Source organism: Falco biarmicus, chromosome 2, assembly GCF_023638135.1.
Source record: "Falco biarmicus isolate bFalBia1 chromosome 2, bFalBia1.pri, whole genome shotgun sequence".
Lineage (NCBI taxonomy): Eukaryota > Metazoa > Chordata > Aves > Falconiformes > Falconidae > Falco > Falco biarmicus.
Window position 1 is genome coordinate 103,157,356 of NC_079289.1, and position 11,265 is coordinate 103,168,620.

At 38.0% G+C, this 11,265-nt stretch overlaps 1 long non-coding RNA gene across 1 annotated transcript; it reads right to left on the bottom strand.

The window, feature by feature from the left end:
* Positions 1-1,797: 1,797 nt before the first annotated feature.
* On the bottom strand, positions 1,798-10,425 carry LOC130144808 (uncharacterized). The gene is made up of 3 exons (XR_008820250.1): positions 9,307-10,425; positions 3,276-3,483; positions 1,798-2,318 (listed from the first exon to the last, which is right to left on the bottom strand). It is a non-coding gene; the product is annotated as an uncharacterized LOC130144808 (long non-coding RNA).
* Positions 10,426-11,265: the final 840 nt, after the last annotated feature.

An 11,265-nucleotide genomic window follows, 5' to 3' on the forward strand; every position in this document is an offset into this window, starting at 1 on the left:
TTAAAGTATCTGCTAATATAATATCTACAACTTAATATGCCAGCTTTTCTGGGAAATCAGCTATGTGGAAAAAATATGTATAAATCATCTAATGACTATATTTATATTTGCTATCTATTTCTTAAGTTTGCAGGTTATTCAGCTTATGTTTGAAAGAAAGAAAATGCAATGGAACATACATATAATTTTTATAGCGTGGCTATGAATTAGAATGGTGAGTGGCAAGACCTGCTTTCTTCCTTAATATACCTTCTATTGGCACGTGTCTTTGTACGATAGAAATGGGAAGGCCGGGCTGGGGCGTGGAAAGGTGGGGTGAAGTAAGGAAGTCACAGCTGGTCATTGTTTCAGTACTGTGTCATTCAGAAGCGCCAAGGACAGTACTGTTCTCCAAGTGTGCTGCTCTGATGATAATTAAAGCCCTTGAAGAAGGGAAATAAATCCTTTACTGGTTGCAGGCTTGGGGTGCTGTGCAGTAGATGAGATTTCTTTGAATGCAATGAGGAATCAAGGAAAATATTATGCAATATCTTCCTTTTGTAAGCACTATTGATGGAATAAAGGTTATCGCATAATTAATATTTCACTTTAAACTTACATCCCATGGGGATGTATGGTTGTGGAGACAAGCTCAACAGCATCACCAAGTTTCTGTGTTTGACAGAAATCTTAGCTTTAAAATTGTCTTTCTGTGTCAGTCATGCAGCTAGGTGTTCCGTAAGTACTGCAACCATGTCAGGGCAGCACTGGGCTTGCTGCTGGTTCTCTGGTAACTGCACCATGGAGAAGACAAGAAGCAGTGACCTGCAAGCCTGGGACCGCCCTGCTCCTAGGGGTTTGGGGACCACCTTGGCTTCAATAAGAGAACTGATACTGCCAAACCTTGCCTTAGACAGAGAGGGAAATCGAACTGTGCTTCACTGTTTACCCTAGTTCCCAGAAATGAGAATTCTTATTGACTTTACTCTTTTGCCACAATTTCCTTCCCACTTTCAAAGCTGTTTTTCCTGCAAAATGAATAGGAACATGCTTTTCTTTAACAAAAATGTGCTTTACTTTGAGAATGCCCTCTCAGAGCTATGGCTCTGGCTTTGGAAGGGGTGAAGCTTTTTGGTGATCATGGCCCCTGTGCATCCCCAGGGGAGCCACTGAGCTTACAGCCTGGTGTGGAAAATATTTACACCTTGCAGCAGTTGTGTCTGAGTGGAAAAATCACATTCAGTGAGACTGTTCATATGTGAGACTGTTTTATATGTGAGACCATTGATTCGTAAACGTCTGTGGTCTCAAGGTGCTGTGTAATCATACCTCATGCTGGGGGTCCACACTCAAAATACTGTGAACAGAAAAGGGTATACATATTGATACAGCACAAACATTAACCTTCGTTCTTAATTAATGGTGAGTACTTTGAGGTTTTTTGTTTGCCATTCTACTCCCTCATCAAATTAACGTTTCATACCTAAGCTATTCATTAAGCAGATTTAATTAAGGCGTAAGATAGAGAGTTTTAAAGACTGGCTTTGTCACTCAGTTTTTGTGACTGTGAGTATTTCAACCTTCCACAAAATAAATATAAAAATACTTTCCTATTTCTCTGGAATTTTCTGGGATTTCTAAAAGGTTGGACTGCACTGATAATCCTAAAATAAAATAAATCTATTTTCATTTTCTCCTAATGGCCCATTGACCCATTTCTCCTAATGAACTGACAATAAAACCTCAAAGAAACATTTTCTGTCAGCTGTTCTCTTAAATATAATAAAATTCTGTAGAAATGAATAGAATGCACAGTCATACATGCCAAAAGTTTAATTTGTCATTTTTCTTTCCTAAATAAAATGAAGAAATGAAATATTTGTGTAGGAAGTAAAACCAGAAGACCTGAAAAGCACTAAAACAAAATAAAAAACAGGTTGTTGTGCTCAAAATGATACACATTCTACATCCTAGTAATGACTTATTGATACACAAAGCTGCTTTCCCCCCTGCTTTTTCCAGTGACTCTAAACCAAGCAAACATTCTAGCAAGCATGCCTGTATGCAGAACAACTCGTCTTTTTACATGTAGAACAGAGGTTTCCCCAGCATAGCACTGACTGATTCACAATTTCTGTTATCCTCCCACAGCAGCAGTTTGTTCCATGTGAATTCTGGTAAGAGGCATGATACAGTGTTAATGCTAATATGTAGGAGTCAGTCAGAGGTAAAAACCCCTATCACGATTAGCATTAACAACATACAGCCTGTAGAAGAACTCCAGAGACTGGAGTGTGAGACATAAAGAACTGAAACCACTGGTTTTCCCCTTGATATACCTAAGAAAAAAAAAAAAAAAAGACAGAAATGCATATAAAAAATTATATCAGAGAAAGGAAAGCCATTAAAGGAAAAAGGATTGTAGTCAGTTAAATACAAAGGAACCATCTGCTGTATGTTTAAAAACAGTCAAACCTGCGATTTTTTTTGTTACTTTTATAAGAAAACCAGAGTACATTCACTATTTTTCTCTGAAGAACGTCCATCATTCTGCTTATTGCATTTTTGTGTGCTGCTTTCTTGCATTGAGCAGAAAGACAGATTGTAGCACAGTCTTACCTAATTTTTGTATTTCTTTAGATATCAGTTAATGAAGACTTCTAATATCAGTCAGTTCCTCAAAATGTTAAGAGCCCAAGATAAAGTACAGCGAAATTGACTTAGGTTTATTTTAACTTAAGACAAAATGCCTATTAGGAGAGCCGACTGTTTTAACAGGATGTAAGAAACAGAGCTAAGAAATAATCACAGTTTAATCAGTATGTTGTGTTTGAGATTAAGCAACAAATATTGCTTTGGATCTTGGAATAAATAAGCACTGAGCAGAAAGAAAAGCTGTTGGACAGATCTAGGATCCATATACAGGGCTCCTACATCCTCATTCCAGTAGGCTAGAATGAAATTAATGATTACAACTGTCTGTGTTGAACAGGACATTATTTGATTATCTTAATATTAACCAGCCACTGATGCTTTGACCATAAAAAAAACAGGTGCTGAATTTTTTTGACCAAAGTTGAGCATTTATTTTTAATGTCTTTTAGCCTGTTATGAGCTCTCTCCTGAAAACTAACAAAGAAAACATAGTTTTAGAAATCAGTAATTCTATAAAATATTTCAAAAATCTGCAAAGAAATCACACAGTACAGTAGAAACACTCAGTAAAAGAAAGGTAAGAGAATCCTCATTACATATCCAATTATCTGATTTTTTTTTTTAAATTTTCAGTTACTTACATTGGTAATAAGGCTGGAATAGTTGAGACAGTCATTCCAAGCAGTTTTAAAAAGGCCTAAGTAATGCCCAGTTAGTTCTTTGCTCAGTATGTCTTGATTGAAATATATTTTCCTTTCTCCATCGTTCTAAAATAAAGTATCCGCTCCTGGGCAGTGTTCAGAAGTTGTTGAATCTTAGTTTGCTTTCTGTTTTGTCTCCCAGTAACCACTTTAAAAAAAAAAGACACATTTACTGTTGTTTAAGCAAAAAGTAACAAGAAAAACAATATGGGAAATGAGGCAATATATACAGACACAATTTTGGATATCTTTTTTGTATGTAAATTTAAAGAAACTTATGTACTTTTATAACTTCCCTACTCTTACTAACACATGTTTTAAGAGGAAGTTAAAATGTCATAGTAAGACTGTGATCTAATTTAGAGATTTTAGGGAAATTACCTTTCACTTTGTGCCACTCTAAATGAAACCAGCCAAGTACATGGTTGTGATATGTAAGTAGCAAAGAAAAATTCCAAGATGAATATAAAATTTTGGTAGGCAGAAAAAAGTGGTTTAGAAATTTCCAAACCTCAAATTTAAAATGATGATTCAGAGCTCTGTTGAGTGTTCAGGCTAAACTCCCACTGAAGTCAGACACTGAAACCTGTGGTGCAACATTTGCATTTGTGGGCAATGAAGTGAACAGTTTCTAAACCTATACATCAGTACTCCTGAAGGTTGTGTGTGCATATGTGGTGTGTGGAGGGTGAGGGGTGCAGGTCAGGGGAGGAGGACGAGAGATACAAGTTAAGGTATTAATTTTTTTTTTTTTTTTTTAGGAAAAAAGCAAACAAAATAATTCTGGCAACAAAAGTCTATTGTCTCATCTGAATTTATTGTGGATTGAACCTGCTTTGAACAGGGATTTGGATCTGATGGGCTTCAGAGATCCCTTCCAACCTAAATTATTTTCTGATTCAATTATAGTGCTTTTAATGTCTCTTAAGTCCCTGACTCCTTATTCATTCACTGTCACCCAGTGGGCATACATATTTATGAAAGGCTTGATGCAAAACGTTTGTTCCTCTTGTGGGAACACTAAATTTGGCTTCATTAAGCTTTGGGTAAGGATCACACTAGGCAGTAGGACAAGAGCTTTGCTACAAGAAGCTTCTGTCACCTCTGAGTCTGTTGCCTCAGGAATATTTATAGAACATTTGTAAATTTGCACTCTCTTAAATGTATTCCAGGTTGCTATTCTTTAACACCATGCTTCCCAAACCCTAATTCTTTTATAGCCTTTTCAGGTTTGCCAGTGTCCTATGGGTTTTGCTAAAAAAGAGAATATTTTTATCTGTGGTTTGCAGCAGCCATTTGTGGTTGACGGCACTTTCCTTCTCAGTCTGCCTTCTCCTGCACAGTCTTGGAGAAGGGATGGTTTTGAAACTGATCACTTGAATAGATCTAATAGTTGTTTCTCTAAAGAAGCTGAATGACTGCTGTACTTGCATGTGCCTACTTCCAACATTACTGTTGAGCATGGAGGGAAGTGAGAGACTTCAGGCAGTATTTGGTCTCTGCAGCTTTACTCCAGAGCCAGCCCTTTTAGGCAAAAGTGGATAAGCAGGTAGCTGTAGCCACACACAAGCTTCTGTCTTCGGTGCTTTTCAACTCCCATGATCTTGGATTTATGTAATGGAATAGTTTTGCCTAGGCTGGCACCCTAGCATTTTAATTTTGGGTTTAAAAGCTGCATAGCATCTCCAGTGCTGCAAACTGTTTTGCTTCTGTGTGCTAAAGGCAAAAAAAAAAAAAAAAAAAAAAATAATCATGCTTCATCAGGAAGTGGTGAGAAATGACATGTGTTTCCTCTTGCCGAACCTTTGTAACAGCCTTTTGTACAGCTGTCAGATTTCCATTACATGAACAAATACATATATTGCTGCCTGTCTTCTCATACAGCTCTAAAAATGTGGCCTTGTCATCAGTGGAAACGATGAACATATACTCATGCTTAAATATAATAAAATAAAATCCCCTGTTATTTCCCTTGCAACATCAAAAAAGAAAAAGCTCCTAAGATCTGGTGTCATTTCCCTCTTCCTCTTTCTAGCACCCTCTTCCTTCAGTCACTAGCATCAGAATAACACACTTATTCTTCCTATCTTATCTGCTGATCCCTGATCATCAGGTCCTGTCCTTCATCTGTTGTAGTCAGATAGGAGTGTGTTTTAATTTAATTTTCAAACTTTATATCTGCTTTCATTGCTATTACCTCCACAGAAGCTGTCCATTTCAAAATTGATCTCTTAGGCTAGATGCTCTACCCTTTATTTCATCCCTCTTTGACGGTCAGACATACTTGAAAATGTTGTCCCACCTCACCTTTTTGTAACTGTTCTTTCTCTGTTCTCCTTCCACCTCTGTGGCCACAGACCTCTCTCTGTATTTTTAGCCTTCATTTAATCATTGACTTTACCTATTTGTCTGAGGTATCCCTCTGGATTTCTTAGTAGTGACATTTGACTTAAGACATATCAACTACTACACATAATTTTTCCTCCAGTGTCATCTCTGCTTCAGTTATTCTCTATTCACATTCAAGTCATACCTCCGCCTTTCCTGTCAATACTATACAGAAGTGATCTGTTCCACCAGCTGTGTTCCTTACTGTATTCATCTACTTGGAACAGGCCTCCTAGGGGAGGTGGTTGATGTCCCAAGCCTGGCGGTGTTTAAGATGCATGGGGACAATGTCCTTAACAACATGCTTTAACTTTTGGTAAGCCCTGCAGTGGTCAGGCAGTTGGACTAGATGGTTGCCATAAGGCCCTTCCAACTGAAATAGTCTAGTCTATTCTGCTTCTTGTCATACATTTTTATAGACCACTCTCCTTCAGACAAACATTTTTTCTCCACAGTTCATGTCTCCTATTCCAAATACCTCCTAAAGCTCCTAAACTTCTGCTATGGCAGGTTAAAGACACCTGCTAGTGCTTTCTGAAAAGCCTGTGAGGCAATTCGTATAAACTGAGAGGCTGGATGACTTAGTCTGAAATATAAGCAATAAAAAAAAAAAAAAAGTAAAATTAGTAAACATGCCAAGCTTTTGTCTGCTGTTGTATACAGATATGCACATATATTTAATTTCTTCTCTTTGTATGTGACAATGTTTATCTTCATTTCTGGTGCAATGTTAATGCAACTAATTGAGACCTTACTGAGACCTATGTCATTAATGGAAAATAAATGTTGACTACAGTAATTTTACTTTACAATCTTTCTTCCAAAATGTGTGAAATCATATTCATAGCTATTTTTGTATTTCAAATATTAAAAAAAAATAGCTATGAGTTATTGAGGGACTTAAAAAGTTTGCTCAAGTGTAGGTAGCTCATTGTTCTCTAACCTAGGATTTTCTTTGGTCAGTGAAATATTAATGGTTAATCAGTTCCTCCATATCATAGTCTATATTCAGATTCCCTTCAGAAGGAGCACCACAAGTACAGTTAAAACTATTTAGTTTAAATGTGACAAGTGCTTGTTTCTCCACCTGTACATTTGTACATCATTGTATGGCACCTCAAGGGTCTGAGTGGATTTATGCTGGTCTACTGATGGAATAGAAGTATCCAGTGTGTTGGTCTATGAGATTATTAGCCAGTATTGCCTCTCCAGTCCAAATGACCAAATTCTCATTTACCTATTAGTCAACTGGAGGGAATCCTTTGTCATGAATCTGGAGTAAAATTCAAACATTTTTCTTTGGATTGGTAGTGAGGGGACATGCAAACTTTGATAGTACTTCCCAATATAATTTTTTAATGAAAACCACATACAGGTTAGGGAAGTAGTTCCAACTCTGCAAAATTTGGTAGCCAATTTAGAAAAGATAAATGGTGTTCTCCAAATAGCAAAAAAAATTTAGAACTTTGCCTTTTGGGAAGCCTCATTTGAAGGTGCTTAGGGTTGTGCAATCACCTCTGTTACAAAGCCCCTTTTCAGTGGGAGGGTGGGAGGGAGAAAAGGCAAATCACCAGGACCAGAATTCTGCAGTGCTCATGCACATGACACTCACAGTCATGTTGGAGGAATCAGGCTGTGGTAGATCCCAAGCCTGATGCTTTGAAGTTAAAGAACAGAGACCCACTCTGACTGCAACAGGCTTTGAAACAGACCTAGTGAGCCTCAGCCTTTTTTTTCCATTTACCTGCATATAAATGAGACACAGCTCACAAGCACAATGTTCAAATACCCGTTGAAAATAAACTAAAGGCCTGATTCTGGGAGAAAAAACTTGAAGGAGCTTTGGGGTCTTGAGAGAGATGTGCCAGAAAGCAGACTGTGTCTGCTTTGATAGCTTTGCAAGTGACATGAGGTGGGACCTACATCACCCAACTGCAGCTGTAGCAAAATTAGGTCTTCCATCTGTGCTGTCTTTCTGCGTATCCTTCCTTAACATTCACCAGAGGGAGATAGAAGTGGGTGCTGGCCAAAGGGTAACATCGTCATCTATTTTACATCTTTCTCAGAATGTTGCTGATTGCCCTCTGGATATGCTTATTTCCTTATATTTGTCAAAACCAAAATTTGGTATAGTATATGAGAGTGGCTTTTGAATCTCTCTGCCTCTGAAGTCATGAAGAAATAATTTTTGTAAAAAATAAGACCAAAAAGAAATGTACCGGTTTCAGAGATATTTTTACCCTTGAATAGCAGAAATCTAATTTTGACTGAAAAAGAATTAGGGTTAATATAATTATAATTCTTTTAATCACCTACAAAAGGCCATTACACATAAACAGTACACCCGGCATTCATTTATTCATTTTCAGGTACCCTATTTACATTTTCGGGAGAATTTTAAGTCCTTTATTCTCCTCTAATTTCTTAGAAAGCAAATCTATTTTTTAAAAAACACTTGGATTCAAGTCTTTTAAGATACTGGAAAGATGTGTGTATGGGTAGAAGTGGCTTTTCTCTGCTGAAAACTTCCCTCTAAAATAAAATGTGCCTTTATTTCACTTTGTGGATCAAATAGCTGGATTACTTTTTTTTTTTTTAATACTATATTTCAGCTACTTTGCTTGTTTGTATGCTAAAAATCGACATATTAAAAAGCTAACAAAGGAAATGGTTAATCTTAGATATTGGCTGCCAAATTTGAGTTCGGAGAAAATTTTTATGGCCAAATTAAGCCTTAAGAGTTTTCACCAGACAGGTATTAATGCTGAGCATGGAGATACTCTTTTGTCAGTATGGATATGCATTTCAAGGAAGTTATATAAAGTTTTTATATGGACATTTTAAACATCTTAATTTTAAAAAGAATTAGAACAAACCATATATAAATGATGCAAGTCTAATGGCTATACTTTAAAGAAGGCATTTCTCTATTGCATATTTATAAAACGAGGTCCAGAACTTGTCTGTCCCATGTCCAAAATTACCTGTATGGCCAAAATTAAATAAGTCAAACTAATCTGTACAGTTACTTTTCCCCACCTCAAAATGTCTCTGGCAAGCTGTAGGCAAGAGAATAACTGCAGATTAATCATTAAACTCTTCCAAACTGAAACACTGCAGAAATTATAATCCATATTGCATGCTCTTCTAAACGATTCATCTCAAAACAAAAAAGGGAGGGGTGCAGGAGCTAAAAAGCAGCATGTATCCCCCACGTCCTCTTAGTTGACCGCAGACACCTTTCTCATGTGTGCTGTCCCATCAGTTAACGTGAGGTCACCTACAAAACTGAATGCAAAGACAGCAAGGCGACTGGGTTTATATTCACTCAAGACGGGTTGTCCGTGTGCGATTCTGGATGGCTGAAGGCATATTTCCATAAGGGTGCCTGCCTGAGGATTTCTGCATGTGTGTAAATGTTTGAAGTGTAGCCTCTCCGACTCCTGATGCTTCTAAACCATGCCCTGGGGCCCCTTCCCTTGGCCTGCCCCCATCTCCTCTAACATACAAACCTCTCATTTTTAAAAAAAGAGCACTAGCAAAAATAAACAAAAACGCCAAAGAACCAAACTGAAAAACCTACCTGCTATGAGGCAGTTTCTTTACACAGAGATGCAAGCAAAACCAATGCAGCAAGAAGGCCACAGACTTCCCCTTTGTTCCATCTCACCGGTTAACCATGATCACTGAGCTGGGGTTGTGTTTTTTTTTTTCTTCTGAAGTGAGAGAACGGGAGAGTGAGATTGAGAGAGAGAGAGAGAGAGAGAGACTGAGAGAAATAAGGCAAATGAAAAAAGCAACTGAGGCAGAAGCAGTTGCCACAGAGGTCTGTTGGTCTGGCTGGTCGCCTGATATCCCTGCAGCACAAGTCAGGTGAAGAAAGCCCTCTCCAAACAATTTGAGACCCTTTATAAGTCATGAAGGTGACTCATAACTAACCGACTTGCCTTGCCTTTAGTAAATCCCCTGCTTTCCTTTTCTTAGAACAGAGCTTAAAAAAAAAAAAAAAGAAAAAAAAGAAAGAAAAGAGAAACCCCAAGGAACATAAAACTCCAGTGAAGGTGAGGATTTTTAAAAAATACACCATGTACTTTCCTTTCCTCAGACAGCTTGGCATCAGCCTTTGAACTGAGTAATAATAATAAATATAAAGGATTGTTTAGTAGAGACGACACACTTATACGAGTTAGGGGTATGTTGTGTGAGAGAGAGTTCATGCCAGTAACTTCAAAGATCTAACTGGAGCGGGAATTCACTGTGGTGAGATATTTCTTACTTTTCTCTGTATTACTTTTTCATCCAGAGCTGTCCTGCATGGACTCTTCATTTTACAATCAACCCTGGCAGATCCAGGCGGAACAAAATAATGAGAGATGGATAAAATTCTCCCTGTCTTCATGAAAAGTGCAGAGACACCCAACAGATGCTGAAATAGTTGCAAACCTCTAAAACCAGGGACAAGTTCTAGCCAAATCAGGGTGTACATGGAAGACTGTAAAACAGTGGATTGTGGAAGCCTATTATTAAAATTATATGACATTTTTAACACCTTTGAAAGATCAGTGCAGATGACTGGAAAGACAGGTTGGTCTAAATGTACAGGAGATATAAATTTATACAGTTCTAAGGTTCTGACCGTATTTCCAGAAAAATCCAGTTTATGTGAATTTCCAGCAAGGAAAGGTGTGGCTGCTGCCTCCTAATTTTCTTCAGACACTGAGGGCTGTATGCTCTTAAAATACTATATTTTCACTGTGAACAACAGAATTTCTTTTGCTTCAAGCTTTGGAAGTTCAGTGATTTTTTTAAAAACATAGTTTCAGAACTCATTAAGATTGCTGAAGGACAATAGTTCTGTGTGCCAATGACTGAAATAAAAAACTGTCAAATTCCACCTTACACACACTGTTCTTCTCTTTGTTTTAGGTGTGTAATTAAAAACACCTTAATTTTCCCTGTTGAGCCTATGTAAGTTTTGGGTGCTTGTCTGCAGACCTGCACTTACACGATTACATCAGAACCTCACGCCTCATTAACAATATGATAGATTTTGACTCCTGTGGTTATAGAGAGAAGTTTGAAGCTGTGGCTGGAGCAGTGGTGTTTCTCTGACACATCCCAGGCGAAGCAGCTATGAGAAACATAAACAATTTTATCTCCAAGGTGGCCCGCTCTGGGGACATTGCCACCACCCACGCTGCTGGAGGAGAAAAGGGCAGTAAGCCTGGCTGTGCTCTGATGCTCATGTGTCTGGGTTGGGTGAGGTTATGGCAGTCACTTCTCTGTTTTCTTCCTATGTGTATGGGTTGAAAGGAGACTGGATTTCTCTTGGGCCATTGCCTAGGAAAAAGAAAAAACACTGAGCTACTTGGTCCTCTCCCCCAAATGTCTTCTCTTGGTACTTGATGTAAGGCCAAAACCTGGGGCCAGCTTACATGGCAAAGAAGAGGAAGGTTCCATTTCAATGAGATGAGACCTTGGGATTGTCTCCAGCCTGATTATACTGCAACACAAACATCTTAATTTTTACCTCAAATTCTTT